Raw genomic sequence first — 26,268 nt, 5'->3', positions numbered from 1 at the left:
GGGCAAGGGGGGCCCGCTTGGCATCTCCCTGCAGAGCGAGGGTGGCATCCACAGAGGCAAGGCCTGAGGCGGGGCAGAGCATGGGCGTGGGGGCGCAAAGTGACCAGCCAAGGCCCCGCAGACCCTTTGGGCAAAGCCGTTGCCTACCCAAAGCTGCTTCCCAGAAGCCTCGGCCGGCCGGCCAGTGAAATTTACATGACCACGCCATCCAGCAGAGCCAATCAGGGCCTTGCTTTCAGGATCCTCTCCATTGCTGAGAATTTGGGCAAGGGTAGAGTACAGCATGCTGACAGGTGGGCTCGCCAGGTGGAAAGAAGGCCCAGAAGCAGAGTTGGAGGCTTCTGAGCCTACAGAACTGCCACTAAGCCCTACTCTAGGGCTAGGCAGTGCTTTTGTTGGCCAAAGCCAGGGAAAAGGCCTGCCGGGGAGCAGTGTTTCGCGCCCTGAGCCCCTCACGAACGCTCCCAAACGCGGCAGAACCCTCGCCGGGCAGAGCCCTCGCCGGGCCCAGGCCTGGTGGCCTCAGCCATAGTCTTGGCCCCAGAAGGCAAGGGTGAGGACTACAGGCTGACAGCCGGTCCACAAGCCCAGGGGCTTAGCTGAGAGGGACAGACCTGTCACCTAGCCAGGGCCTACTTTCCTCTCTCTGGATAGGTCCCCTGAGTGGGAGGCGGCAGCTATCCCAGCACTCCCCAGGCTCCTGAATTTGCATGCCTCTTCCCCTTGCCCAGCCCCATTTCCAGCCTGCTGCAGCACCCAGAAGGAAGCTGGAGAGACAGCTAAGGGTGCTCCAGAGTGGTTTTTCTTGTTGCCTTTCTTGATACCAGAGATCAGGGGAAAGCGCGAACGCAGTCCCCCACTACCAGAAATTATGCAGTCGAGTATCCCGCATTTGGGGACATCGCTGGGGTCAGCACATCCGAAGTGCAATGGATGAGCCTCACCCTGGGAGAACCACCTTCGTGATCATGGTGTCTCCCCTGCCAGGTAAGTATGAGTTGGAAGGGGACAGGGCAAGGGGGGCCCGCTTGGCATCTCCCTGCAGAGCGAGGGTGGCATCCACAGAGGCAAGGCCTGAGGCGGGGCAGAGCATGGGCGTGGGGGCGCAAAGTGACCAGCCAAGGCCCCGCAGACCCTTTGGGCAAAGCCGTTGCCTACCCAAAGCTGCTTCCCAGAAGCCTCGGCCGGCCGGCCAGTGAAATTTACATGACCACGCCATCCAGCAGAGCCAATCAGGGCCTTGCTTTCAGGATCCTCTCCATTGCTGAGAATTTGGGCAAGGGTAGAGTACAGCATGCTGACAGGTGGGCTCGCCAGGTGGAAAGAAGGCCCAGAAGCAGAGTTGGAGGCTTCTGAGCCTACAGAACTGCCACTAAGCCCTACTCTAGGGCTAGGCAGTGCTTTTGTTGGCCAAAGCCAGGGAAAAGGCCTGCCGGGGAGCAGTGTTTCGCGCCCTGAGCCCCTCACGCCTTCCCGAACGCTCCCAAACGCGGCAGAACCCTCGCCGGGCAGAGCCCTCGCCGGGCCCAGGCCTGGTGGCCTCAGCCATAGTCTTGGCCCCAGAAGGCAAGGGTGAGGACTACAGGCTGACAGCCGGTCCACAAGCCCAGGGGCTTAGCTGAGAGGGACAGACCTGTCACCTAGCCAGGGCCTACTTTCCTCTCTCTGGATAGGTCCCCTGAGTGGGAGGCGGCAGCTATCCCAGCACTCCCCAGGCTCCTGAATTTGCATGCCTCTTCCCCTTGCCCAGCCCCATTTCCAGCCTGCTGCAGCACCCAGAAGGAAGCTGGAGAGACAGCTAAGGGTGCTCCAGAGTGGTTTTTCTTGTTGCCTTTCTTGATACCAGAGATCAGGGGAAAGCGCGAACGCAGTCCCCCACTACCAGAAATTATGCAGTCGAGTATCCCGCATTTGGGGACATCGCAGGGGTCAGCACATCCGAAGTGCAATGGATGAGCCTCACCCTGGGAGAACCACCTTCGTGATCATGGTGTCTCCCCTGCCAGGTAAGTATGAGTTGGAAGGGGACAGGGCAAGGGGGGCCCGCTTGGCATCTCCCTGCAGAGCGAGGGTGGCATCCACAGAGGCAAGGCCTGAGGCGGGGCAGAGCATGGGCGTGGGGGCGCAAAGTGACCAGCCAAGGCCCCGCAGACCCTTTGGGCAAAGCCGTTGCCTACCCAAAGCTGCTTCCCAGAAGCCTCGGCCGGCCGGCCAGTGAAATTTACATGACCACGCCATCCAGCAGAGCCAATCAGGGCCTTGCTTTCAGGATCCTCTCCATTGCTGAGAATTTGGGCAAGGGTAGAGTACAGCATGCTGACAGGTGGGCTCGCCAGGTGGAACGAAGGCCCAGAAGCAGCTTTTGAGGCCCTTTCCCAGCATTCCCCAGGCTCCTGAATTTGCATGCCTCTTCCCCTTGCCCAGCCCCATTTCCAGCCTACTGCAGCACCCAGAAGGAAGCTGGAGAGACAGCTAAGGGTGCTCCAGAGTGGTTTTTCTTGTTGCCTTTCTTGATACCAGAGATCAGGGGAAAGCGCGAACGCAGTCCCCCACTACCAGAAATTATGCAGTCGAGTATCCCGCATTTGGGGACATCGCAGGGGTCAGCACATCCGAAGTGCAATGGATGAGCCTCACCCTGGGAGAACCACCTTCGTGATCATGGTGTCTCCCCTGCCAGGTAAGTATGAGTTGGAAGGGGACAGGGCAAGGGGGGCCCGCTTGGCATCTCCCTGCAGAGCGAGGGTGGCATCCACAGAGGCAAGGCCTGAGGCGGGGCAGAGCATGGGCGTGGGGGCGCAAAGTGACCAGCCAAGGCCCCGCAGACCCTTTGGGCAAAGCCGTTGCCTACCCAAAGCTGCTTCCCAGAAGCCTCGGCCGGCCGGCCAGTGAAATTTACATGACCACGCCATCCAGCAGAGCCAATCAGGGCCTTGCTTTCAGGATCCTCTCCATTGCTGAGAATTTGGGCAAGGGTAGAGTACAGCATGCTGACAGGTGGGCTCGCCAGGTGGAACGAAGGCCCAGAAGCAGCTTTTGAGGCCCTTTCCCAGCATTCCCCAGGCTCCTGAATTTGCATGCCTCTTCCCCTTGCCCAGCCCCATTTCCAGCCTACTGCAGCACCCAGAAGGAAGCTGGAGAGACAGCTAAGGGTGCTCCAGAGTGGTTTTTCTTGTTGCCTTTCTTGATACCAGAGATCAGGGGAAAGCGCGAACGCAGTCCCCCACTACCAGAAATTATGCAGTCGAGTATCCCGCATTTGGGGACATCGCAGGGGTCAGCACATCCGAAGTGCAATGGATGAGCCTCACCCTGGGAGAACCACCTTCGTGATCATGGTGTCTCCCCTGCCAGGTAAGTATGAGTTGGAAGGGGACAGGGCAAGGGGGGCCCGCTTGGCATCTCCCTGCAGAGCGAGGGTGGCATCCACAGAGGCAAGGCCTGAGGCGGGGCAGAGCATGGGCGTGGGGGCGCAAAGTGACCAGCCAAGGCCCCGCAGACCCTTTGGGCAAAGCCGTTGCCTACCCAAAGCTGCTTCCCAGAAGCCTCGGCCGGCCGGCCAGTGAAATTTACATGACCACGCCATCCAGCAGAGCCAATCAGGGCCTTGCTTTCAGGATCCTCTCCATTGCTGAGAATTTGGGCAAGGGTAGAGTACAGCATGCTGACAGGTGGGCTCGCCAGGTGGAAAGAAGGCCCAGAAGCAGAGTTGGAGGCTTCTGAGCCTACAGAACTGCCACTAAGCCCTACTCTAGGGCTAGGCAGTGCTTTTGTTGGCCAAAGCCAGGGAAAAGGCCTGCCGGGGAGCAGTGTTTCGCGCCCTGAGCCCCTCACGCCTTCCCGAACGCTCCCAAACGCGGCAGAACCCTCGCCGGGCAGAGCCCTCGCCGGGCCCAGGCCTGGTGGCCTCAGCCAAAGTCTTGGCCCCAGAAGGCAAGGGTGAGGACTACAGGCTGACAGCCGGTCCACAAGCCCAGGGGCTTAGCTGAGAGGGACAGACCTGTCACCTAGCCAGGGCCTACTTTCCTCTCTCTGGATAGGTCCCCTGAGTGGGAGGCGGCAGCTATCCCAGCACTCCCCAGGCTCCTGAATTTGCATGCCTCTTCCCCTTGCCCAGCCCCATTTCCAGCCTGCTGCAGCACCCAGAAGGAAGCTGGAGAGACAGCTAAGGGTGCTCCAGAGTGGTTTTTCTTGTTGCCTTTCTTGATACCAGAGATCAGGGGAAAGCGCGAACGCAGTCCCCCACTACCAGAAATTATGCAGTCGAGTATCCCGCATTTGGGGACATCGCAGGGGTCAGCACATCCGAAGTGCAATGGATGAGCCTCACCCTGGGAGAACCACCTTCGTGATCATGGTGTCTCCCCTGCCAGGTAAGTATGAGTTGGAAGGGGACAGGGCAAGGGGGGCCCGCTTGGCATCTCCCTGCAGAGCGAGGGTGGCATCCACAGAGGCAAGGCCTGAGGCGGGGCAGAGCATGGGCGTGGGGGCGCAAAGTGACCAGCCAAGGCCCCGCAGACCCTTTGGGCAAAGCCGTTGCCTACCCAAAGCTGCTTCCCAGAAGCCTCGGCCGGCCGGCCAGTGAAATTTACATGACCACGCCATCCAGCAGAGCCAATCAGGGCCTTGCTTTCAGGATCCTCTCCATTGCTGAGAATTTGGGCAAGGGTAGAGTACAGCATGCTGACAGGTGGGCTCGCCAGGTGGAACGAAGGCCCAGAAGCAGCTTTTGAGGCCCTTTCCCAGCATTCCCCAGGCTCCTGAATTTGCATGCCTCTTCCCCTTGCCCAGCCCCATTTCCAGCCTACTGCAGCACCCAGAAGGAAGCTGGAGAGACAGCTAAGGGTGCTCCAGAGTGGTTTTTCTTGTTGCCTTTCTTGATACCAGAGATCAGGGGAAAGCGCGAACGCAGTCCCCCACTACCAGAAATTATGCAGTCGAGTATCCCGCATTTGGGGACATCGCAGGGGTCAGCACATCCGAAGTGCAATGGATGAGCCTCACCCTGGGAGAACCACCTTCGTGATCATGGTGTCTCCCCTGCCAGGTAAGTATGAGTTGGAAGGGGACAGGGCAAGGGGGGCCCGCTTGGCATCTCCCTGCAGAGCGAGGGTGGCATCCACAGAGGCAAGGCCTGAGGCGGGGCAGAGCATGGGCGTGGGGGCGCAAAGTGACCAGCCAAGGCCCCGCAGACCCTTTGGGCAAAGCCGTTGCCTACCCAAAGCTGCTTCCCAGAAGCCTCGGCCGGCCGGCCAGTGAAATTTACATGACCACGCCATCCAGCAGAGCCAATCAGGGCCTTGCTTTCAGGATCCTCTCCATTGCTGAGAATTTGGGCAAGGGTAGAGTACAGCATGCTGACAGGTGGGCTCGCCAGGTGGAAAGAAGGCCCAGAAGCAGAGTTGGAGGCTTCTGAGCCTACAGAACTGCCACTAAGCCCTACTCTAGGGCTAGGCAGTGCTTTTGTTGGCCAAAGCCAGGGAAAAGGCCTGCCGGGGAGCAGTGTTTCGCGCCCTGAGCCCCTCACGCCTTCCCGAACGCTCCCAAACGCGGCAGAACCCTCGCCGGGCAGAGCCCTCGCCGGGCCCAGGCCTGGTGGCCTCAGCCATAGTCTTGGCCCCAGAAGGCAAGGGTGAGGACTACAGGCTGACAGCCGGTCCACAAGCCCAGGGGCTTAGCTGAGAGGGACAGACCTGTCACCTAGCCAGGGCCTACTTTCCTCTCTCTGGATAGGTCCCCTGAGTGGGAGGCGGCAGCTATCCCAGCACTCCCCAGGCTCCTGAATTTGCATGCCTCTTCCCCTTGCCCAGCCCGCTGCAGCACCCAGAAGGAAGCTGGAGAGACAGCTAAGGGTGCTCCAGAGTGGTTTTTCTTGTTGCCTTTCTTGATACCAGAGATCAGGGGAAAGCGCGAACGCAGTCCCCCACTACCAGAAATTATGCAGTCGAGTATCCCGCATTTGGGGACATCGCAGGGGTCAGCACATCCGAAGTGCAATGGATGAGCCTCACCCTGGGAGAACCACCTTTTTTTTTTTTTTTTTTTTTTTTTTTTAAGTTTCAAAAACCTTTATTAAGTGCTTTAAGTAGGCGATACATAGGTTTTTAAAGAGTGGTACCTCTTCCCTTAGGAAGGGCAGTCCAGTTCAACTTTGTTTCAAATCACATTTTAACAACACAGTCAGTTTACATATGAAATAAGTAGTAAAGGGGGTTTGGTTTCTTGGGGCAGTGTGGGGAGTTCAGTGGGAAGGAGGGGTTAGGGTTTACAGTTCTTCCTCCTTCTCACCCTCCTTGTTGTCCTTGTCTGTGTAATCTCTCAGCAGGTTGAGTACCATTCGGCGGCACGCTTCCCTGCTCACCACCTCCCCGTTGGTCACCAGTCGGGTCCTGGCATACAAGAGGATGTCCTTTATGCAGCAGAGGATTCTCCAGCATCCTTGGATGGCCTCCACTGAGTGTGTCTTTGGAAACAGCCCATACAGCACAGAGTGGTGAGTGATGTTTGGGTATGGGATGTGGTCTTCCATTTCTTGTTTTAAGGCTCCCCGCAGTCTCTGGGCAAAAGGGCAGGCCCAGAACAGATGGTATGTAGTTTCCTCGGCAGGGCAACCCCTTGGGCATTCTCTGTGTGGGCACAGGCCCCTGCTGTGCATGAATGACCGGACTGGCAGTCCCCCTTTCACGGCCATCCATGCAATGTCTTTGTGCCTGTTGGTTAGGGATGGGGAGGATACATTTTCCCACACCCTTGTTGCTGTAGCAGGTGGCAGGTCGCTCACTGGTTCTGTGGTGTCCCTGGACCTGATTAGTCTGTGGATTGTCCTGGGCTTCCATAGGCTTGGTGTGACACAGTTCAGCCCAAATTCCACCACAAACTTCTCAATCTCCTTGTAGTACCAGGGGAGGTCCCAGTTGAACATTGTTGCATTCTCCCACTTATCCCATCCCAGTCTTCTCCATACTGGGAGCAGGAAGAAGCGGAAGACCCTGTAAGCTGAGTGATCCTTGTTCTCGTTCGTCAGGGTTATTCGGACGCAGCCACACACAAAGAAGGCTCTGAGGATTGTCGGGATGTCAGGGACTGCCTTCCCTCCCTTGCGATGCTCCTTGTGCATGACTGTCCTTTTCACCCTGTCCATCTTTGAGTGCCAAACAAAGTGGAAAACCATGCTGTTCACAGCCCGTGCTACGTTGGCCAGGAGTGGCCAGGCCTGTGTCACATACTGCAGCACGGGCAGTGCGTCGTTCCTGAGCACCAGAGCCTTTCCTTCAATGCTCAGGTGTCTCAAGCTCCAAAAGCCCAGTTTCTGCTTGACTTTGGCCAGGCGTTCGTTCCAGCTTTTCGCCGCCGCTCCTGGTCCCCCAAACCAGATACCGAGGATCTTTACCAGTCCTGCCTCAACGGGGAAAGGGAGAGGCTCGTTACATAGGTCCCAGCGGCCAAAAAGCTTTGCCTGTGATTTGTCCACGTTGATCTTTGCTCCTGATGCTTTGCCAAAGTCCTTGCATGCCTCCAGCAGGGACTGGACCGATTTCCCATCTGTGCAGAAGAGGGTGACGTCGTCCATGTACAGCGAACACTTGACTTCTTTCTTTGCGTCTCCTGGTGTCGGGATCCCTCTGATGTTCGGGTTCTTCCTGATGTACTCCGCGAGTAGCTCTATAACCAAAACAAACAAAGAGGGCGAGAGCGGGCAGCCTTGTCTTACCCCAGACCTGATAGGAAAGGGGTCTGTTTTCCAACCATTTACCATGACTGAACTGAAAATGTCTGTATACATTATTCTAACATAATTGCAGAAGCGCTCCCCCAGCCCAAAACCCTGCAGTACCCTCTCCATGAACTCATGGGAGACGCGGTCGAAGGCCTTTTCCTGATCGAGACAGACCAGCGCAGCGTGAATATTCCGGTCTGTGATGTATTGGATCGTGTCCCTGATCAGTGCTAGGCTGTCCGCCACTCTGCGTCCTGGTACCCCACAGGTCTGGTCTGGGTGAACTAACTCTCCCATAGCGCTCTTGAGTCTATTCACCATTGTCTTTGCCAGGATCTTGTAGTCCACATTCAGGAGAGAGATGGGACGCCAGTTCTTGAGGTCACATCTCTCCCCCTTATGTTTATACAGGAGTGCGATCGTTCCTTCCCTTAATGTGTGGGGCATGACTCCCTCCTGCTCCATCTCCTCATACAGCTCCAGAAGGTCTGCTCCCACTAGGTCCCACAGTGAAGTGTAGAATTCAATTGGTAGACCATCACTGCCTGGCGTCTTTCCTGACTTGAAGGATTTAACTGCAATGTGCAGCTCCTCCAGAGTGAGGGGTGCGTTGAGGACTTCCCTTGCTGGTGTGGAGACCTTTCTCGGGATACCTGCCAAAAACCTTTCTGCCTGATCCCCATCTGACCTCTTCTCTGAGTAGAGGTCCCCATAGAAATCTGTCACAGCCTTCCTAATGTCTTCCTTGGTGTCACACAAAATTCCCTCCCTGTTGCGCAGTTGAACCAGTGGGGTGTGCGCAGAGTGGACTTTCTTAAAGAAGAAGGAGTTGCATTTCTCCCCCTTTTCCAGGTTCTCCACCTTAGAACGGAAGATGATCCTCCTGGATTCCTCATGAAAGTGCTCGCTCAGCTCTTTCTTGACTGCCTCCAGAGGGTTCATGACGTCCCATCCCCGGAGTTGGAGGTCGTGCAGTTCTTGCAGCTGTTGCTGCAGTCTACTGAACTCCCTCTTCCTCCCCCTTGCTGCTTTCCTGCCCACGTTCTTAAAGAAATCCTGAATCCTGCCTTTCACCCATTCCCACCATTCCCCTATGGACTGGAAGGTGTCTTTCATGTCTTGCCACTCACTGTAAGTCCTCCTCAGCTCCTCCTGTACATCCTCTCTCCCCAGCAGAGAGCTATTCAGTTTCCAGGTGCCCGGACCTGTCAGGAACTTCCCTGTTAGTTCCCCCTGAAACCTGATAGCCCTGTGGTCAGAGAAATGCACTGTCACCATGGAGTGCTGCCTGATCCTCACTGATCTAGAGGTGAAAACAAAGTCTATCCTGGATCGCACAGATCCATCAGGGCGGCTCCAGGTGAAATTCCTGGCGTCCGCCCCCATGGATCCAATGACGTCCGTCAGGGAGGCCTCACCCACCATCTCCGCTAGGAGTTTCGCACCATCATCTATCCATCCTTCCTTAGCTCTGGTCCCACATCTACCACCACTCTCTAGTATACAGTTGAAATCCCCACCCATCATGATTGTTCTGGAGGTGACCAGCTGTGGTCTGAGGCGCTGGAACAGCTCCCGTCTCTCACCTACATCAGAAGGCGCATACACATTGATCAGTCTAACCGGTTCTCCTGCCCATGAGCCGTCAACGACAAGAGCCCTGCCGCCTTCCAGCTCGGTGACCGAGTCCACTGTGAAGCACCTCCCTCTGACTAAGGTAGCGACTCCTACAGACCTACTGCTGTTCCCCCCAGACCAAAAAGAAGGCCCAAATGCCCACTGCTGTTCTAGGTGGGTGTATGAAGCTGAAAAAGGGATGGAGCATTCCTGAATCATGTACACATCACATTCCTGGCTGGCAAGAAAGTTCAAGGTGCTAGCACATCTGCGCTTGTCTCTGATACTTCTCACATTTATGGAAAACAATGAAATAGCCATCTTAATTAGTGTTTAAGAGTTTAACTTAGGCTCAAATACTAACTATCAAGTCAGAGTAATTAGCTGTTATCACACAGTGACAAGTCTACTTACAGGGCTGGTCAGGCTCCTGGCAGGTCTCCGGCGCGGGGGCTGTTGTCTTGGCCACCGTTGCTTGGTGCTTCTCTGAGGCTGGCTTGCCCACGTGGCTGGTCTCTGGCTCTTCCTCCTCCATGGAGGCCTCTTCCTTCTCAGCTATTGCTGGCGATGGTGGTGGGGACGCTTCCATGACGCTGGCTAGCGCCCTCATCTCCTGCAGCACTCTGGTGACTTGCTCCAGTTGGTCATCTGGACCCTCATTCCCTGGTTGTTCTTCTTCTTCTGACTCCTCTGGATCGGAGTTGGGGTTGTGGTTGCTCAGGTGTTTCTTCCTGGTCTTCTTTGTTACTTGTGGGGGACTGTGCCTCCTTTTCCTGCGCTCCTGTTTTGTCCAGGGTTCTTCTTCCTGGTTCTCAGAGGCGAGTTGGGGAGCGTTGTCTGTTGGCATACTCTCAGGGATGGCAGGCATTCCTTCTTCTGTGCTCTGTGGCTCCAGGACTGGCGTGGAGCCTTGGTCAGGTTTGACTTGCTCCTGCCTGGGGCCTTTCCTCCTCCCAGTTTCCTTGGTCTTTCTGGGTGCTGGGACTGGAAGGCTGGCCACGGCAGCCTCCTCCTGTGCCTCTCTCCCAGGAGGTTTGGCCGCCTGGGCATAGGACTTGGCTCTTTGCGGGCAGTCTTTGAAACGGTGGCCCACGGCACCGCAGAGGTTGCAGGGGGCTTCCTCTTTGCATGCCCTGGCTGTGTGTCCTTCTCTTTTGCAGTTCTTGCACACTTGCACTGTGCAATCTTTAGCGGTGTGGCCCGGTTTACTACACTTGTTGCACAGTCTGGGCTGCCCGGGGTAGAAGAGGTAGCCCGAGTCGCGCCCTAGGGAGAAGCTTGAAGGAGGGTGATGGATTCCATCCGGGGCGGCCGGGTCCTCTTTCAGCTTCACCATGACTGTCCATTTACCATCCCATATTCCATCACTGTCCAGGTTGCGGGAGGGTTCTCTCGTCACTGTGCAGTGTCGGCGTAGGAAGGTGGTCAGGTCCTGGATGTTGACATGCGGGTTGTAGACGTGCACGGTCATCCTCTTCACCTCCAACACGAGTTGGCACTCCAGGTGGAAGTCGGCGAAGGGTTTCTCGTCCCGTCTTGACCAGCACATCTGCCAGTATCTCCTGCAGATTGATTCCGACATGAACGTCAGCAGGTAAGTGCCTTTGGGTGCATCTGACATTATGCACCAAAGCTCAGCTGCTGTGAACCCCATCTTGGTCACCAGCAACTCTGTGAAAGTCTTTCTGCTCAGCTCTGGTGTGGAGCCATCCGATTCCACCTTCCTCTGCATCTTCACCGTGTTGTGGAACCAGGGGTTCAGCGGTCTGCTCATCCTGTCCTTGCTGTTGCGGCGTGCCTTGGGAAGGGTCCTTCAGGGAGCTGCAGCAGGTAGGTACTCCTCAGGCCTGCTCCTGGTGGCTGGCAGTGGTTCCCTTCAGGCAGGCAGGGAAGCTTGGCAGGCAGGGGTTCCCCTCAGCAGGCAGGCAGGCAGGCAGGCCTCAGTATCCAGGCAGCTCCAGCAGGCAAGGAAGGGTCTCCAGCAGGCAAGCAGCTCCAGCAGGCAGGTGAGAGTCCACAGCAGGCGGTTCCAGCAGGCAGGCGAAGTCCACAGCAGGCAGGTGAAGGTCCACAGCAGGCAGGCAGGCAGGCAGGTTTCAGCAGGCAGGTATCTTCAGCAGGATGCAGCTCCAGTAATAGCACTTAAAAGTGCCCTTGTGTGCATATAGCACCAGGTAGTTCTTTGGCAGAACAGTGACCTCTAGTGGACACTAAAGGTACTGCAGGCACGGGGTGATCGTGGTGTCTCCCCTGCCAGGTAAGTATGAGTTGGAAGGGGACAGGGCAAGGGGGGCCCGCTTGGCATCTCCCTGCAGAGCGAGGGTGGCATCCACAGAGGCAAGGCCTGAGGCGGGGCAGAGCATGGGCGTGGGGGCGCAAAGTGACCAGCCAAGGCCCCGCAGACCCTTTGGGCAAAGCCGTTGCCTACCCAAAGCTGCTTCCCAGAAGCCTCGGCCGGCCGGCCAGTGAAATTTACATGACCACGCCATCCAGCAGAGCCAATCAGGGCCTTGCTTTCAGGATCCTCTCCATTGCTGAGAATTTGGGCAAGGGTAGAGTACAGCATGCTGACAGGTGGGCTCGCCAGGTGGAAAGAAGGCCCAGAAGCAGCTTTTGAGGCCCTTTCCCAGCATTCCCCAGGCTCCTGAATTTGCATGCCTCTTCCCCTTGCCCAGCCCCATTTCCAGCCTACTGCAGCACCCAGAAGGAAGCTGGAGAGACAGCTAAGGGTGCTCCAGAGTGGTTTTTCTTGTTGCCTTTCTTGATACCAGAGATCAGGGGAAAGCGCGAACGCAGTCCCCCACTACCAGAAATTATGCAGTCGAGTATCCCGCATTTGGGGACATCGCAGGGGTCAGCACATCCGAAGTGCAATGGATGAGCCTCACCCTGGGAGAACCACCTTCGTGATCATGGTGTCTCCCCTGCCAGGTAAGTATGAGTTGGAAGGGGACAGGGCAAGGGGGGCCCGCTTGGCATCTCCCTGCAGAGCGAGGGTGGCATCCACAGAGGCAAGGCCTGAGGCGGGGCAGAGCATGGGCGTGGGGGCGCAAAGTGACCAGCCAAGGCCCCGCAGACCCTTTGGGCAAAGCCGTTGCCTACCCAAAGCTGCTTCCCAGAAGCCTCGGCCGGCCGGCCAGTGAAATTTACATGACCACGCCATCCAGCAGAGCCAATCAGGGCCTTGCTTTCAGGATCCTCTCCATTGCTGAGAATTTGGGCAAGGGTAGAGTACAGCATGCTGACAGGTGGGCTCGCCAGGTGGAACGAAGGCCCAGAAGCAGCTTTTGAGGCCCTTTCCCAGCATTCCCCAGGCTCCTGAATTTGCATGCCTCTTCCCCTTGCCCAGCCCCATTTCCAGCCTACTGCAGCACCCAGAAGGAAGCTGGAGAGACAGCTAAGGGTGCTCCAGAGTGGTTTTTCTTGTTGCCTTTCTTGATACCAGAGATCAGGGGAAAGCGCGAACGCAGTCCCCCACTACCAGAAATTATGCAGTCGAGTATCCCGCATTTGGGGACATCGCAGGGGTCAGCACATCCGAAGTGCAATGGATGAGCCTCACCCTGGGAGAACCACCTTCGTGATCATGGTGTCTCCCCTGCCAGGTAAGTATGAGTTGGAAGGGGACAGGGCAAGGGGGGCCCGCTTGGCATCTCCCTGCAGAGCGAGGGTGGCATCCACAGAGGCAAGGCCTGAGGCGGGGCAGAGCATGGGCGTGGGGGCGCAAAGTGACCAGCCAAGGCCCCGCAGACCCTTTGGGCAAAGCCGTTGCCTACCCAAAGCTGCTTCCCAGAAGCCTCGGCCGGCCGGCCAGTGAAATTTACATGACCACGCCATCCAGCAGAGCCAATCAGGGCCTTGCTTTCAGGATCCTCTCCATTGCTGAGAATTTGGGCAAGGGTAGAGTACAGCATGCTGACAGGTGGGCTCGCCAGGTGGAAAGAAGGCCCAGAAGCAGAGTTGGAGGCTTCTGAGCCTACAGAACTGCCACTAAGCCCTACTCTAGGGCTAGGCAGTGCTTTTGTTGGCCAAAGCCAGGGAAAAGGCCTGCCGGGGAGCAGTGTTTCGCGCCCTGAGCCCCTCACGCCTTCCCGAACGCTCCCAAACGCGGCAGAACCCTCGCCGGGCAGAGCCCTCGCCGGGCCCAGGCCTGGTGGCCTCAGCCATAGTCTTGGCCCCAGAAGGCAAGGGTGAGGACTACAGGCTGACAGCCGGTCCACAAGCCCAGGGGCTTAGCTGAGAGGGACAGACCTGTCACCTAGCCAGGGCCTACTTTCCTCTCTCTGGATAGGTCCCCTGAGTGGGAGGCGGCAGCTATCCCAGCACTCCCCAGGCTCCTGAATTTGCATGCCTCTTCCCCTTGCCCAGCCCGCTGCAGCACCCAGAAGGAAGCTGGAGAGACAGCTAAGGGTGCTCCAGAGTGGTTTTTCTTGTTGCCTTTCTTGATACCAGAGATCAGGGGAAAGCGCGAACGCAGTCCCCCACTACCAGAAATTATGCAGTCGAGTATCCCGCATTTGGGGACATCGCAGGGGTCAGCACATCCGAAGTGCAATGGATGAGCCTCACCCTGGGAGAACCACCTTCGTGATCATGGTGTCTCCCCTGCCAGGTAAGTATGAGTTGGAAGGGGACAGGGCAAGGGGGGCCCGCTTGGCATCTCCCTGCAGAGCGAGGGTGGCATCCACAGAGGCAAGGCCTGAGGCGGGGCAGAGCATGGGCGTGGGGGCGCAAAGTGACCAGCCAAGGCCCCGCAGACCCTTTGGGCAAAGCCGTTGCCTACCCAAAGCTGCTTCCCAGAAGCCTCGGCCGGCCGGCCAGTGAAATTTACATGACCACGCCATCCAGCAGAGCCAATCAGGGCCTTGCTTTCAGGATCCTCTCCATTGCTGAGAATTTGGGCAAGGGTAGAGTACAGCATGCTGACAGGTGGGCTCGCCAGGTGGAAAGAAGGCCCAGAAGCAGCTTTTGAGGCCCTTTCCCAGCATTCCCCAGGCTCCTGAATTTGCATGCCTCTTCCCCTTGCCCAGCCCCATTTCCAGCCTACTGCAGCACCCAGAAGGAAGCTGGAGAGACAGCTAAGGGTGCTCCAGAGTGGTTTTTCTTGTTGCCTTTCTTGATACCAGAGATCAGGGGAAAGCGCGAACGCAGTCCCCCACTACCAGAAATTATGCAGTCGAGTATCCCGCATTTGGGGACATCGCAGGGGTCAGCACATCCGAAGTGCAATGGATGAGCCTCACCCTGGGAGAACCACCTTCGTGATCATGGTGTCTCCCCTGCCAGGTAAGTATGAGTTGGAAGGGGACAGGGCAAGGGGGGCCCGCTTGGCATCTCCCTGCAGAGCGAGGGTGGCATCCACAGAGGCAAGGCCTGAGGCGGGGCAGAGCATGGGCGTGGGGGCGCAAAGTGACCAGCCAAGGCCCCGCAGACCCTTTGGGCAAAGCCGTTGCCTACCCAAAGCTGCTTCCCAGAAGCCTCGGCCGGCCGGCCAGTGAAATTTACATGACCACGCCATCCAGCAGAGCCAATCAGGGCCTTGCTTTCAGGATCCTCTCCATTGCTGAGAATTTGGGCAAGGGTAGAGTACAGCATGCTGACAGGTGGGCTCGCCAGGTGGAACGAAGGCCCAGAAGCAGCTTTTGAGGCCCTTTCCCAGCATTCCCCAGGCTCCTGAATTTGCATGCCTCTTCCCCTTGCCCAGCCCCATTTCCAGCCTACTGCAGCACCCAGAAGGAAGCTGGAGAGACAGCTAAGGGTGCTCCAGAGTGGTTTTTCTTGTTGCCTTTCTTGATACCAGAGATCAGGGGAAAGCGCGAACGCAGTCCCCCACTACCAGAAATTATGCAGTCGAGTATCCCGCATTTGGGGACATCGCAGGGGTCAGCACATCCGAAGTGCAATGGATGAGCCTCACCCTGGGAGAACCACCTTCGTGATCATGGTGTCTCCCCTGCCAGGTAAGTATGAGTTGGAAGGGGACAGGGCAAGGGGGGCCCGCTTGGCATCTCCCTGCAGAGCGAGGGTGGCATCCACAGAGGCAAGGCCTGAGGCGGGGCAGAGCATGGGCGTGGGGGCGCAAAGTGACCAGCCAAGGCCCCGCAGACCCTTTGGGCAAAGCCGTTGCCTACCCAAAGCTGCTTCCCAGAAGCCTCGGCCGGCCGGCCAGTGAAATTTACATGACCACGCCATCCAGCAGAGCCAATCAGGGCCTTGCTTTCAGGATCCTCTCCATTGCTGAGAATTTGGGCAAGGGTAGAGTACAGCATGCTGACAGGTGGGCTCGCCAGGTGGAAAGAAGGCCCAGAAGCAGAGTTGGAGGCTTCTGAGCCTACAGAACTGCCACTAAGCCCTACTCTAGGGCTAGGCAGTGCTTTTGTTGGCCAAAGCCAGGGAAAAGGCCTGCCGGGGAGCAGTGTTTCGCGCCCTGAGCCCCTCACGCCTTCCCGAACGCTCCCAAACGCGGCAGAACCCTCGCCGGGCAGAGCCCTCGCCGGGCCCAGGCCTGGTGGCCTCAGCCATAGTCTTGGCCCCAGAAGGCAAGGGTGAGGACTACAGGCTGACAGCCGGTCCACAAGCCCAGGGGCTTAGCTGAGAGGGACAGACCTGTCACCTAGCCAGGGCCTACTTTCCTCTCTCTGGATAGGTCCCCTGAGTGGGAGGCGGCAGCTATCCCAGCACTCCCCAGGCTCCTGAATTTGCATGCCTCTTCCCCTTGCCCAGCCCCATTTCCAGCCTACTGCAGCACCCAGAAGGAAGCTGGAGAGACAGCTAAGGGTGCTCCAGAGTGGTTTTTCTTGTTGCCTTTCTTGATACCAGAGATCAGGGGAAAGCGCGAACGCAGTCCCCCACTACCAGAAATTATGCAGTCGAGTATCCCGCATTTGGGGACATCGCAGGGGTCAGCACATCCGAAGTGCAATGGATGAGCCTCACCCTGGGAGAACCACCTTCGTGATCATGGTGTCTCCCCTGCCAGGTAAGTATGAGTTGGAAGGGGACAGGGCAAGGGGGGCCCGCTTGGCATCTCCCTGCAGAGCGAGGGTGGCATCCACAGAGGCAAGGCCTGAGGCGGGGCAGAGCATGGGCGTGGGGGCGCAAAGTGACCAGCCAAGGCCCCGCAGACCCTTTGGGCAAAGCCGTTGCCTACCCAAAGCTGCTTCCCAGAAGCCTCGGCCGGCCGGCCAGTGAAATTTACATGACCACGCCATCCAGCAGAGCCAATCAGGGCCTTGCTTTCAGGATCCTCTCCATTGCTGAGAATTTGGGCAAGGGTAGAGTACAGCATGCTGACAGGTGGGCTCGCCAGGTGGAAAGAAGGCCCAGAAGCAGAGTTGGAGGCTTCTGAGCCTACAGAACTGCCACTAAGCCCTACTCTAGGGCTAGGCAGTGCTTTTGTTGGCCAAAGCCAGGGAAAAGGCCTGCCGGGGAGCAGTGTTTCGCGCCCTGAGCCCCTCACGCCTTCCCGAACGCTCCCAAACGCGGCAGAACCCTCGCCGGGCAGAGCCCTCGCCGGGCCCAGGCCTGGTGGCCTCAGCCATAGTCTTGGCCCCAGAAGGCAAGGGTGAGGACTACAGGCTGACAGCCGGTCCACAAGCCCAGGGGCTTAGCTGAGAGGGACAGACCTGTCACCTAGCCAGGGCCTACTTTCCTCTCTCTGGATAGGTCCCCTGAGTGGGAGGCGGCAGCTATCCCAGCACTCCCCAGGCTCCTGAATTTGCATGCCTCTTCCCCTTGCCCAGCCCCATTTCCAGCCTGCTGCAGCACCCAGAAGGAAGCTGGAGAGACAGCTAAGGGTGCTCCAGAGTGGTTTTTCTTGTTGCCTTTCTTGATACCAGAGATCAGGGGAAAGCGCGAACGCAGTCCCCCACTACCAGAAATTATGCAGTCGAGTATCCCGCATTTGGGGACATCGCAGGGGTCAGCACATCCGAAGTGCAATGGATGAGCCTCACCCTGGGAGAACCACCTTCGTGATCATGGTGTCTCCCCTGCCAGGTAAGTATGAGTTGGAAGGGGACAGGGCAAGGGGGGCCCGCTTGGCATCTCCCTGCAGAGCGAGGGTGGCATCCACAGAGGCAAGGCCTGAGGCGGGGCAGAGCATGGGCGTGGGGGCGCAAAGTGACCAGCCAAGGCCCCGCAGACCCTTTGGGCAAAGCCGTTGCCTACCCAAAGCTGCTTCCCAGAAGCCTCGGCCGGCCGGCCAGTGAAATTTACATGACCACGCCATCCAGCAGAGCCAATCAGGGCCTTGCTTTCAGGATCCTCTCCATTGCTGAGAATTTGGGCAAGGGTAGAGTACAGCATGCTGACAGGTGGGCTCGCCAGGTGGAACGAAGGCCCAGAAGCAGCTTTTGAGGCCCTTTCCCAGCATTCCCCAGGCTCCTGAATTTGCATGCCTCTTCCCCTTGCCCAGCCCCATTTCCAGCCTACTGCAGCACCCAGAAGGAAGCTGGAGAGACAGCTAAGGGTGCTCCAGAGTGGTTTTTCTTGTTGCCTTTCTTGATACCAGAGATCAGGGGAAAGCGCGAACGCAGTCCCCCACTACCAGAAATTATGCAGTCGAGTATCCCGCATTTGGGGACATCGCAGGGGTCAGCACATCCGAAGTGCAATGGATGAGCCTCACCCTGGGAGAACCACCTTCGTGATCATGGTGTCTCCCCTGCCAGGTAAGTATGAGTTGGAAGGGGACAGGGCAAGGGGGGCCCGCTTGGCATCTCCCTGCAGAGCGAGGGTGGCATCCACAGAGGCAAGGCCTGAGGCGGGGCAGAGCATGGGCGTGGGGGCGCAAAGTGACCAGCCAAGGCCCCGCAGACCCTTTGGGCAAAGCCGTTGCCTACCCAAAGCTGCTTCCCAGAAGCCTCGGCCGGCCGGCCAGTGAAATTTACATGACCACGCCATCCAGCAGAGCCAATCAGGGCCTTGCTTTCAGGATCCTCTCCATTGCTGAGAATTTGGGCAAGGGTAGAGTACAGCATGCTGACAGGTGGGCTCGCCAGGTGGAACGAAGGCCCAGAAGCAGCTTTTGAGGCCCTTTCCCAGCATTCCCCAGGCTCCTGAATTTGCATGCCTCTTCCCCTTGCCCAGCCCCATTTCCAGCCTACTGCAGCACCCAGAAGGAAGCTGGAGAGACAGCTAAGGGTGCTCCAGAGTGGTTTTTCTTGTTGCCTTTCTTGATACCAGAGATCAGGGGAAAGCGCGAACGCAGTCCCCCACTACCAGAAATTATGCAGTCGAGTATCCCGCATTTGGGGACATCGCAGGGGTCAGCACATCCGAAGTGCAATGGATGAGCCTCACCCTGGGAGAACCACCTTCGTGATCATGGTGTCTCCCCTGCCAGGTAAGTATGAGTTGGAAGGGGACAGGGCAAGGGGGGCCCGCTTGGCATCTCCCTGCAGAGCGAGGGTGGCATCCACAGAGGCAAGGCCTGAGGCGGGGCAGAGCATGGGCGTGGGGGCGCAAAGTGACCAGCCAAGGCCCCGCAGACCCTTTGGGCAAAGCCGTTGCCTACCCAAAGCTGCTTCCCAGAAGCCTCGGCCGGCCGGCCAGTGAAATTTACATGACCACGCCATCCAGCAGAGCCAATCAGGGCCTTGCTTTCAGGATCCTCTCCATTGCTGAGAATTTGGGCAAGGGTAGAGTACAGCATGCTGACAGGTGGGCTCGCCAGGTGGAAAGAAGGCCCAGAAGCAGAGTTGGAGGCTTCTGAGCCTACAGAACTGCCACTAAGCCCTACTCTAGGGCTAGGCAGTGCTTTTGTTGGCCAAAGCCAGGGAAAAGGCCTGCCGGGGAGCAGTGTTTCGCGCCCTGAGCCCCTCACGCCTTCCCGAACGCTCCCAAACGCGGCAGAACCCTCGCCGGGCAGAGCCCTCGCCGGGCCCAGGCCTGGTGGCCTCAGCCAAAGTCTTGGCCCCAGAAGGCAAGGGTGAGGACTACAGGCTGACAGCCGGTCCACAAGCCCAGGGGCTTAGCTGAGAGGGACAGACCTGTCACCTAGCCAGGGCCTACTTTCCTCTCTCTGGATAGGTCCCCTGAGTGGGAGGCGGCAGCTATCCCAGCACTCCCCAGGCTCCTGAATTTGCATGCCTCTTCCCCTTGCCCAGCCCCATTTCCAGCCTGCTGCAGCACCCAGAAGGAAGCTGGAGAGACAGCTAAGGGTGCTCCAGAGTGGTTTTTCTTGTTGCCTTTCTTGATACCAGAGATCAGGGGAAAGCGCGAACGCAGTCCCCCACTACCAGAAATTATGCAGTCGAGTATCCCGCATTTGGGGACATCGCAGGGGTCAGCACATCCGAAGTGCAATGGATGAGCCTCACCCTGGGAGAACCACCTTCGTGATCATGGTGTCTCCCCTGCCAGGTAAGTATGAGTTGGAAGGGGACAGGGCAAGGGGGGCCCGCTTGGCATCTCCCTGCAGAGCGAGGGTGGCATCCACAGAGGCAAGGCCTGAGGCGGGGCAGAGCATGGGCGTGGGGGCGCAAAGTGACCAGCCAAGGCCCCGCAGACCCTTTGGGCAAAGCCGTTGCCTACCCAAAGCTGCTTCCCAGAAGCCTCGGCCGGCCGGCCAGTGAAATTTACATGACCACGCCATCCAGCAGAGCCAATCAGGGCCTTGCTTTCAGGATCCTCTCCATTGCTGAGAATTTGGGCAAGGGTAGAGTACAGCATGCTGACAGGTGGGCTCGCCAGGTGGAACGAAGGCCCAGAAGCAGCTTTTGAGGCCCTTTCCCAGCATTCCCCAGGCTCCTGAATTTGCATGCCTCTTCCCCTTGCCCAGCCCCATTTCCAGCCTACTGCAGCACCCAGAAGGAAGCTGGAGAGACAGCTAAGGGTGCTCCAGAGTGGTTTTTCTTGTTGCCTTTCTTGATACCAGAGATCAGGGGAAAGCGCGAACGCAGTCCCCCACTACCAGAAATTATGCAGTCGAGTATCCCGCATTTGGGGACATCGCAGGGGTCAGCACATCCGAAGTGCAATGGATGAGCCTCACCCTGGGAGAACCACCTTCGTGATCATGGTGTCTCCCCTGCCAGGTAAGTATGAGTTGGAAGGGGACAGGGCAAGGGGGGCCCGCTTGGCATCTCCCTGCAGAGCGAGGGTGGCATCCACAGAGGCAAGGCCTGAGGCGGGGCAGAGCATGGGCGTGGGGGCGCAAAGTGACCAGCCAAGGCCCCGCAGACCCTTTGGGCAAAGCCGTTGCCTACCCAAAGCTGCTTCCCAGAAGCCTCGGCCGGCCGGCCAGTGAAATTTACATGACCACGCCATCCAGCAGAGCCAATCAGGGCCTTGCTTTCAGGATCCTCTCCATTGCTGAGAATTTGGGCAAGGGTAGAGTACAGCATGCTGACAGGTGGGCTCGCCAGGTGGAAAGAAGGCCCAGAAGCAGCTTTTGAGGCCCTTTCCCAGCATTCCCCAGGCTCCTGAATTTGCATGCCTCTTCCCCTTGCCCAGCCCCATTTCCAGCCTACTGCAGCACCCAGAAGGAAGCTGGAGAGACAGCTAAGGGTGCTCCAGAGTGGTTTTTCTTGTTGCCTTTCTTGATACCAGAGATCAGGGGAAAGCGCGAACGCAGTCCCCCACTACCAGAAATTATGCAGTCGAGTATCCCGCATTTGGGGACATCGCAGGGGTCAGCACATCCGAAGTGCAATGGATGAGCCTCACCCTGGGAGAACCACCTTCGTGATCATGGTGTCTCCCCTGCCAGGTAAGTATGAGTTGGAAGGGGACAGGGCAAGGGGGGCCCGCTTGGCATCTCCCTGCAGAGCGAGGGTGGCATCCACAGAGGCAAGGCCTGAGGCGGGGCAGAGCATGGGCGTGGGGGCGCAAAGTGACCAGCCAAGGCCCCGCAGACCCTTTGGGCAAAGCCGTTGCCTACCCAAAGCTGCTTCCCAGAAGCCTCGGCCGGCCGGCCAGTGAAATTTACATGACCACGCCATCCAGCAGAGCCAATCAGGGCCTTGCTTTCAGGATCCTCTCCATTGCTGAGAATTTGGGCAAGGGTAGAGTACAGCATGCTGACAGGTGGGCTCGCCAGGTGGAACGAAGGCCCAGAAGCAGCTTTTGAGGCCCTTTCCCAGCATTCCCCAGGCTCCTGAATTTGCATGCCTCTTCCCCTTGCCCAGCCCCATTTCCAGCCTACTGCAGCACCCAGAAGGAAGCTGGAGAGACAGCTAAGGGTGCTCCAGAGTGGTTTTTCTTGTTGCCTTTCTTGATACCAGAGATCAGGGGAAAGCGCGAACGCAGTCCCCCACTACCAGAAATTATGCAGTCGAGTATCCCGCATTTGGGGACATCGCAGGGGTCAGCACATCCGAAGTGCAATGGATGAGCCTCACCCTGGGAGAACCACCTTCGTGATCATGGTGTCTCCCCTGCCAGGTAAGTATGAGTTGGAAGGGGACAGGGCAAGGGGGGCCCGCTTGGCATCTCCCTGCAGAGCGAGGGTGGCATCCACAGAGGCAAGGCCTGAGGCGGGGCAGAGCATGGGCGTGGGGGCGCAAAGTGACCAGCCAAGGCCCCGCAGACCCTTTGGGCAAAGCCGTTGCCTACCCAAAGCTGCTTCCCAGAAGCCTCGGCCGGCCGGCCAGTGAAATTTACATGACCACGCCATCCAGCAGAGCCAATCAGGGCCTTGCTTTCAGGATCCTCTCCATTGCTGAGAATTTGGGCAAGGGTAGAGTACAGCATGCTGACAGGTGGGCTCGCCAGGTGGAAAGAAGGCCCAGAAGCAGAGTTGGAGGCTTCTGAGCCTACAGAACTGCCACTAAGCCCTACTCTAGGGCTAGGCAGTGCTTTTGTTGGCCAAAGCCAGGGAAAAGGCCTGCCGGGGAGCAGTGTTTCGCGCCCTGAGCCCCTCACGCCTTCCCGAACGCTCCCAAACGCGGCAGAACCCTCGCCGGGCAGAGCCCTCGCCGGGCCCAGGCCTGGTGGCCTCAGCCATAGTCTTGGCCCCAGAAGGCAAGGGTGAGGACTACAGGCTGACAGCCGGTCCACAAGCCCAGGGGCTTAGCTGAGAGGGACAGACCTGTCACCTAGCCAGGGCCTACTTTCCTCTCTCTGGATAGGTCCCCTGAGTGGGAGGCGGCAGCTATCCCAGCACTCCCCAGGCTCCTGAATTTGCATGCCTCTTCCCCTTGCCCAGCCCCATTTCCAGCCTACTGCAGCACCCAGAAGGAAGCTGGAGAGACAGCTAAGGGTGCTCCAGAGTGGTTTTTCTTGTTGCCTTTCTTGATACCAGAGATCAGGGGAAAGCGCGAACGCAGTCCCCCACTACCAGAAATTATGCAGTCGAGTATCCCGCATTTGGGGACATCGCAGGGGTCAGCACATCCGAAGTGCAATGGATGAGCCTCACCCTGGGAGAACCACCTTCGTGATCATGGTGTCTCCCCTGCCAGGTAAGTATGAGTTGGAAGGGGACAGGGCAAGGGGGGCCCGCTTGGCATCTCCCTGCAGAGCGAGGGTGGCATCCACAGAGGCAAGGCCTGAGGCGGGGCAGAGCATGGGCGTGGGGGCGCAAAGTGACCAGCCAAGGCCCCGCAGACCCTTTGGGCAAAGCCGTTGCCTACCCAAAGCTGCTTCCCAGAAGCCTCGGCCGGCCGGCCAGTGAAATTTACATGACCACGCCATCCAGCAGAGCCAATCAGGGCCTTGCTTTCAGGATCCTCTCCATTGCTGAGAATTTGGGCAAGGGTAGAGTACAGCATGCTGACAGGTGGGCTCGCCAGGTGGAAAGAAGGCCCAGAAGCAGAGTTGGAGGCTTCTGAGCCTACAGAACTGCCACTAAGCCCTACTCTAGGGCTAGGCAGTGCTTTTGTTGGCCAAAGCCAGGGAAAAGGCCTGCCGGGGAGCAGTGTTTCGCGCCCTGAGCCCCTCACGCCTTCCCGAACGCTCCCAAACGCGGCAGAACCCTCGCCGGGCAGAGCCCTCGCCGGGCCCAGGCCTGGTGGCCTCAGCCATAGTCTTGGCCCCAGAAGGCAAGGGTGAGGACTACAGGCTGACAGCCGGTCCACAAGCCCAGGGGCTTAGCTGAGAGGGACAGACCTGTCACCTAGCCAGGGCCTACTTTCCTCTCTCTGGATAGGTCCCCTGAGTGGGAGGCGGCAGCTATCCCAGCACTCCCCAGGCTCCTGAATTTGCATGCCTCTTCCCCTTGCCCAGCCCCATTTCCAGCCTGCTGCAGCACCCAGAAGGAAGCTGGAGAGACAGCTAAGGGTGCTCCAGAGTGGTTTTTCTTGTTGCCTTTCTTGATACCAGAGATCAGGGGAAAGCGCGAACGCAGTCCCCCACTACCAGAAATTATGCAGTCGAGTATCCCGCATTTGGGGACATCGCAGGGGTCAGCACATCCGAAGTGCAATGGATGAGCCTCACCCTGGGAGAACCACCTTCGTGATCATGGTGTCTCCCCTGCCAGGTAAGTATGAGTTGGAAGGGGACAGGGCAAGGGGGGCCCGCTTGGCATCTCCCTGCAGAGCGAGGGTGGCATCCACAGAGGCAAGGCCTGAGGCGGGGCAGAGCATGGGCGTGGGGGCGCAAAGTGACCAGCCAAGGCCCCGCAGACCCTTTGGGCAAAGCCGTTGCCTACCCAAAGCTGCTTCCCAGAAGCCTCGGCCGGCCGGCCAGTGAAATTTACATGACCACGCCATCCAGCAGAGCCAATCAGGGCCTTGCTTTCAGGATCCTCTCCATTGCTGAGAATTTGGGCAAGGGTAGAGTACAGCATGCTGACAGGTGGGCTCGCCAGGTGGAACGAAGGCCCAGAAGCAGCTTTTGAGGCCCTTTCCCAGCATTCCCCAGGCTCCTGAATTTGCATGCCTCTTCCCCTTGCCCAGCCCCATTTCCAGCCTACTGCAGCACCCAGAAGGAAGCTGGAGAGACAGCTAAGGGTGCTCCAGAGTGGTTTTTCTTGTTGCCTTTCTTGATACCAGAGATCAGGGGAAAGCGCGAACGCAGTCCCCCACTACCAGAAATTATGCAGTCGAGTATCCCGCATTTGGGGACATCGCAGGGGTCAGCACATCCGAAGTGCAATGGATGAGCCTCACCCTGGGAGAACCACCTTCGTGATCATGGTGTCTCCCCTGCCAGGTAAGTATGAGTTGGAAGGGGACAGGGCAAGGGGGGCCCGCTTGGCATCTCCCTGCAGAGCGAGGGTGGCATCCACAGAGGCAAGGCCTGAGGCGGGGCAGAGCATGGGCGTGGGGGCGCAAAGTGACCAGCCAAGGCCCCGCAGACCCTTTGGGCAAAGCCGTTGCCTACCCAAAGCTGCTTCCCAGAAGCCTCGGCCGGCCGGCCAGTGAAATTTACATGACCACGCCATCCAGCAGAGCCAATCAGGGCCTTGCTTTCAGGATCCTCTCCATTGCTGAGAATTTGGGCAAGGGTAGAGTACAGCATGCTGACAGGTGGGCTCGCCAGGTGGAACGAAGGCCCAGAAGCAGCTTTTGAGGCCCTTTCCCAGCATTCCCCAGGCTCCTGAATTTGCATGCCTCTTCCCCTTGCCCAGCCCCATTTCCAGCCTACTGCAGCACCCAGAAGGAAGCTGGAGAGACAGCTAAGGGTGCTCCAGAGTGGTTTTTCTTGTTGCCTTTCTTGATACCAGAGATCAGGGGAAAGCGCGAACGCAGTCCCCCACTACCAGAAATTATGCAGTCGAGTATCCCGCATTTGGGGACATCGCAGGGGTCAGCACATCCGAAGTGCAATGGATGAGCCTCACCCTGGGAGAACCACCTTCGTGATCATGGTGTCTCCCCTGCCAGGTAAGTATGAGTTGGAAGGGGACAGGGCAAGGGGGGCCCGCTTGGCATCTCCCTGCAGAGCGAGGGTGGCATCCACAGAGGCAAGGCCTGAGGCGGGGCAGAGCATGGGCGTGGGGGCGCAAAGTGACCAGCCAAGGCCCCGCAGACCCTTTGGGCAAAGCCGTTGCCTACCCAAAGCTGCTTCCCAGAAGCCTCGGCCGGCCGGCCAGTGAAATTTACATGACCACGCCATCCAGCAGAGCCAATCAGGGCCTTGCTTTCAGGATCCTCTCCATTGCTGAGAATTTGGGCAAGGGTAGAGTACAGCATGCTGACAGGTGGGCTCGCCAGGTGGAAAGAAGGCCCAGAAGCAGAGTTGGAGGCTTCTGAGCCTACAGAACTGCCACTAAGCCCTACTCTAGGGCTAGGCAGTGCTTTTGTTGGCCAAAGCCAGGGAAAAGGCCTGCCGGGGAGCAGTGTTTCGCGCCCTGAGCCCCTCACGCCTTCCCGAACGCTCCCAAACGCGGCAGAACCCTCGCCGGGCAGAGCCCTCGCCGGGCCCAGGCCTGGTGGCCTCAGCCATAGTCTTGGCCCCAGAAGGCAAGGGTGAGGACTACAGGCTGACAGCCGGTCCACAAGCCCAGGGGCTTAGCTGAGAGGGACAGACCTGTCACCTAGCCAGGGCCTACTTTCCTCTCTCTGGATAGGTCCCCTGAGTGGGAGGCGGCAGCTATCCCAGCACTCCCCAGGCTCCTGAATTTGCATGCCTCTTCCCCTTGCCCAGCCCCATTTCCAGCCTACTGCAGCACCCAGAAGGAAGCTGGAGAGACAGCTAAGGGTGCTCCAGAGTGGTTTTTCTTGTTGCCTTTCTTGATACCAGAGATCAGGGGAAAGCGCGAACGCAGTCCCCCACTACCAGAAATTATGCAGTCGAGTATCCCGCATTTGGGGACATCGCAGGGGTCAGCACATCCGAAGTGCAATGGATGAGCCTCACCCTGGGAGAACCACCTTCGTGATCATGGTGTCTCCCCTGCCAGGTAAGTATGAGTTGGAAGGGGACAGGGCAAGGGGGGCCCGCTTGGCATCTCCCTGCAGAGCGAGGGTGGCATCCACAGAGGCAAGGCCTGAGGCGGGGCAGAGCATGGGCGTGGGGGCGCAAAGTGACCAGCCAAGGCCCCG

General features: G+C 58.3%; 24 non-coding genes and 1 pseudogene across 24 annotated transcripts; all 25 read right to left on the bottom strand.

The window, feature by feature from the left end:
• Window positions 1–831: 831 nt before the first annotated feature.
• LOC138295237 (U1 spliceosomal RNA) lies at window positions 832–995 on the bottom strand. The gene has a single exon (XR_011203551.1). It is a non-coding gene; the product is annotated as a U1 spliceosomal RNA (small nuclear RNA).
• Window positions 996–1,850: 855 nt separating this feature from the next.
• LOC138293437 (U1 spliceosomal RNA) lies at window positions 1,851–2,014 on the bottom strand. Its single transcript, XR_011203002.1, has one exon. It is a non-coding gene; the product is annotated as a U1 spliceosomal RNA (small nuclear RNA).
• A 510-nt stretch (window positions 2,015–2,524) lies between these two features.
• Window positions 2,525–2,688, bottom strand: LOC138293423 (U1 spliceosomal RNA). The gene has a single exon (XR_011202997.1). It is a non-coding gene; the product is annotated as a U1 spliceosomal RNA (small nuclear RNA).
• A 510-nt stretch (window positions 2,689–3,198) lies between these two features.
• LOC138293417 (U1 spliceosomal RNA) lies at window positions 3,199–3,362 on the bottom strand. Its single transcript, XR_011202996.1, has one exon. It is a non-coding gene; the product is annotated as a U1 spliceosomal RNA (small nuclear RNA).
• Window positions 3,363–4,217: 855 nt separating this feature from the next.
• LOC138293412 (U1 spliceosomal RNA) lies at window positions 4,218–4,381 on the bottom strand. Its single transcript, XR_011202994.1, has one exon. It is a non-coding gene; the product is annotated as a U1 spliceosomal RNA (small nuclear RNA).
• Window positions 4,382–4,891: 510 nt separating this feature from the next.
• LOC138293408 (U1 spliceosomal RNA) lies at window positions 4,892–5,055 on the bottom strand. Its single transcript, XR_011202993.1, has one exon. It is a non-coding gene; the product is annotated as a U1 spliceosomal RNA (small nuclear RNA).
• An 843-nt stretch (window positions 5,056–5,898) lies between these two features.
• Window positions 5,899–6,036, bottom strand: LOC138292006 (U1 spliceosomal RNA; annotated as a pseudogene).
• A 6,073-nt stretch (window positions 6,037–12,109) lies between these two features.
• LOC138293403 (U1 spliceosomal RNA) lies at window positions 12,110–12,273 on the bottom strand. The gene has a single exon (XR_011202992.1). It is a non-coding gene; the product is annotated as a U1 spliceosomal RNA (small nuclear RNA).
• Window positions 12,274–12,783: 510 nt separating this feature from the next.
• On the bottom strand, window positions 12,784–12,947 carry LOC138293398 (U1 spliceosomal RNA). Its single transcript, XR_011202991.1, has one exon. It is a non-coding gene; the product is annotated as a U1 spliceosomal RNA (small nuclear RNA).
• Window positions 12,948–13,790: 843 nt separating this feature from the next.
• Window positions 13,791–13,954, bottom strand: LOC138293393 (U1 spliceosomal RNA). Its single transcript, XR_011202990.1, has one exon. It is a non-coding gene; the product is annotated as a U1 spliceosomal RNA (small nuclear RNA).
• A 510-nt stretch (window positions 13,955–14,464) lies between these two features.
• LOC138293389 (U1 spliceosomal RNA) lies at window positions 14,465–14,628 on the bottom strand. Its single transcript, XR_011202989.1, has one exon. It is a non-coding gene; the product is annotated as a U1 spliceosomal RNA (small nuclear RNA).
• A 510-nt stretch (window positions 14,629–15,138) lies between these two features.
• On the bottom strand, window positions 15,139–15,302 carry LOC138293386 (U1 spliceosomal RNA). Its single transcript, XR_011202988.1, has one exon. It is a non-coding gene; the product is annotated as a U1 spliceosomal RNA (small nuclear RNA).
• An 855-nt stretch (window positions 15,303–16,157) lies between these two features.
• Window positions 16,158–16,321, bottom strand: LOC138293382 (U1 spliceosomal RNA). Its single transcript, XR_011202986.1, has one exon. It is a non-coding gene; the product is annotated as a U1 spliceosomal RNA (small nuclear RNA).
• An 855-nt stretch (window positions 16,322–17,176) lies between these two features.
• On the bottom strand, window positions 17,177–17,340 carry LOC138293371 (U1 spliceosomal RNA). Its single transcript, XR_011202983.1, has one exon. It is a non-coding gene; the product is annotated as a U1 spliceosomal RNA (small nuclear RNA).
• Window positions 17,341–17,850: 510 nt separating this feature from the next.
• Window positions 17,851–18,014, bottom strand: LOC138293364 (U1 spliceosomal RNA). The gene has a single exon (XR_011202981.1). It is a non-coding gene; the product is annotated as a U1 spliceosomal RNA (small nuclear RNA).
• Window positions 18,015–18,524: 510 nt separating this feature from the next.
• LOC138293361 (U1 spliceosomal RNA) lies at window positions 18,525–18,688 on the bottom strand. The gene has a single exon (XR_011202979.1). It is a non-coding gene; the product is annotated as a U1 spliceosomal RNA (small nuclear RNA).
• Window positions 18,689–19,543: 855 nt separating this feature from the next.
• Window positions 19,544–19,707, bottom strand: LOC138293359 (U1 spliceosomal RNA). The gene has a single exon (XR_011202978.1). It is a non-coding gene; the product is annotated as a U1 spliceosomal RNA (small nuclear RNA).
• Window positions 19,708–20,217: 510 nt separating this feature from the next.
• On the bottom strand, window positions 20,218–20,381 carry LOC138293356 (U1 spliceosomal RNA). Its single transcript, XR_011202977.1, has one exon. It is a non-coding gene; the product is annotated as a U1 spliceosomal RNA (small nuclear RNA).
• A 510-nt stretch (window positions 20,382–20,891) lies between these two features.
• Window positions 20,892–21,055, bottom strand: LOC138293350 (U1 spliceosomal RNA). The gene has a single exon (XR_011202976.1). It is a non-coding gene; the product is annotated as a U1 spliceosomal RNA (small nuclear RNA).
• A 510-nt stretch (window positions 21,056–21,565) lies between these two features.
• Window positions 21,566–21,729, bottom strand: LOC138293345 (U1 spliceosomal RNA). The gene has a single exon (XR_011202974.1). It is a non-coding gene; the product is annotated as a U1 spliceosomal RNA (small nuclear RNA).
• An 855-nt stretch (window positions 21,730–22,584) lies between these two features.
• LOC138293341 (U1 spliceosomal RNA) lies at window positions 22,585–22,748 on the bottom strand. The gene has a single exon (XR_011202973.1). It is a non-coding gene; the product is annotated as a U1 spliceosomal RNA (small nuclear RNA).
• An 855-nt stretch (window positions 22,749–23,603) lies between these two features.
• Window positions 23,604–23,767, bottom strand: LOC138293336 (U1 spliceosomal RNA). Its single transcript, XR_011202972.1, has one exon. It is a non-coding gene; the product is annotated as a U1 spliceosomal RNA (small nuclear RNA).
• Window positions 23,768–24,277: 510 nt separating this feature from the next.
• LOC138293333 (U1 spliceosomal RNA) lies at window positions 24,278–24,441 on the bottom strand. The gene has a single exon (XR_011202967.1). It is a non-coding gene; the product is annotated as a U1 spliceosomal RNA (small nuclear RNA).
• Window positions 24,442–24,951: 510 nt separating this feature from the next.
• On the bottom strand, window positions 24,952–25,115 carry LOC138293325 (U1 spliceosomal RNA). Its single transcript, XR_011202965.1, has one exon. It is a non-coding gene; the product is annotated as a U1 spliceosomal RNA (small nuclear RNA).
• An 855-nt stretch (window positions 25,116–25,970) lies between these two features.
• Window positions 25,971–26,134, bottom strand: LOC138293317 (U1 spliceosomal RNA). Its single transcript, XR_011202964.1, has one exon. It is a non-coding gene; the product is annotated as a U1 spliceosomal RNA (small nuclear RNA).
• Between the last annotated feature and the right edge of the window lie 134 nt (window positions 26,135–26,268).

The sequence above is a fragment of the Pleurodeles waltl genome, chromosome 1_1 (assembly GCF_031143425.1).
Source record: "Pleurodeles waltl isolate 20211129_DDA chromosome 1_1, aPleWal1.hap1.20221129, whole genome shotgun sequence".
In the NCBI taxonomy this organism is placed as follows: Eukaryota; Metazoa; Chordata; class Amphibia; order Caudata; family Salamandridae; genus Pleurodeles; species Pleurodeles waltl.
Note: the sequence above shows the minus strand (reverse complement) of the source record. Positions and strands in the feature narration are given on the sequence as shown.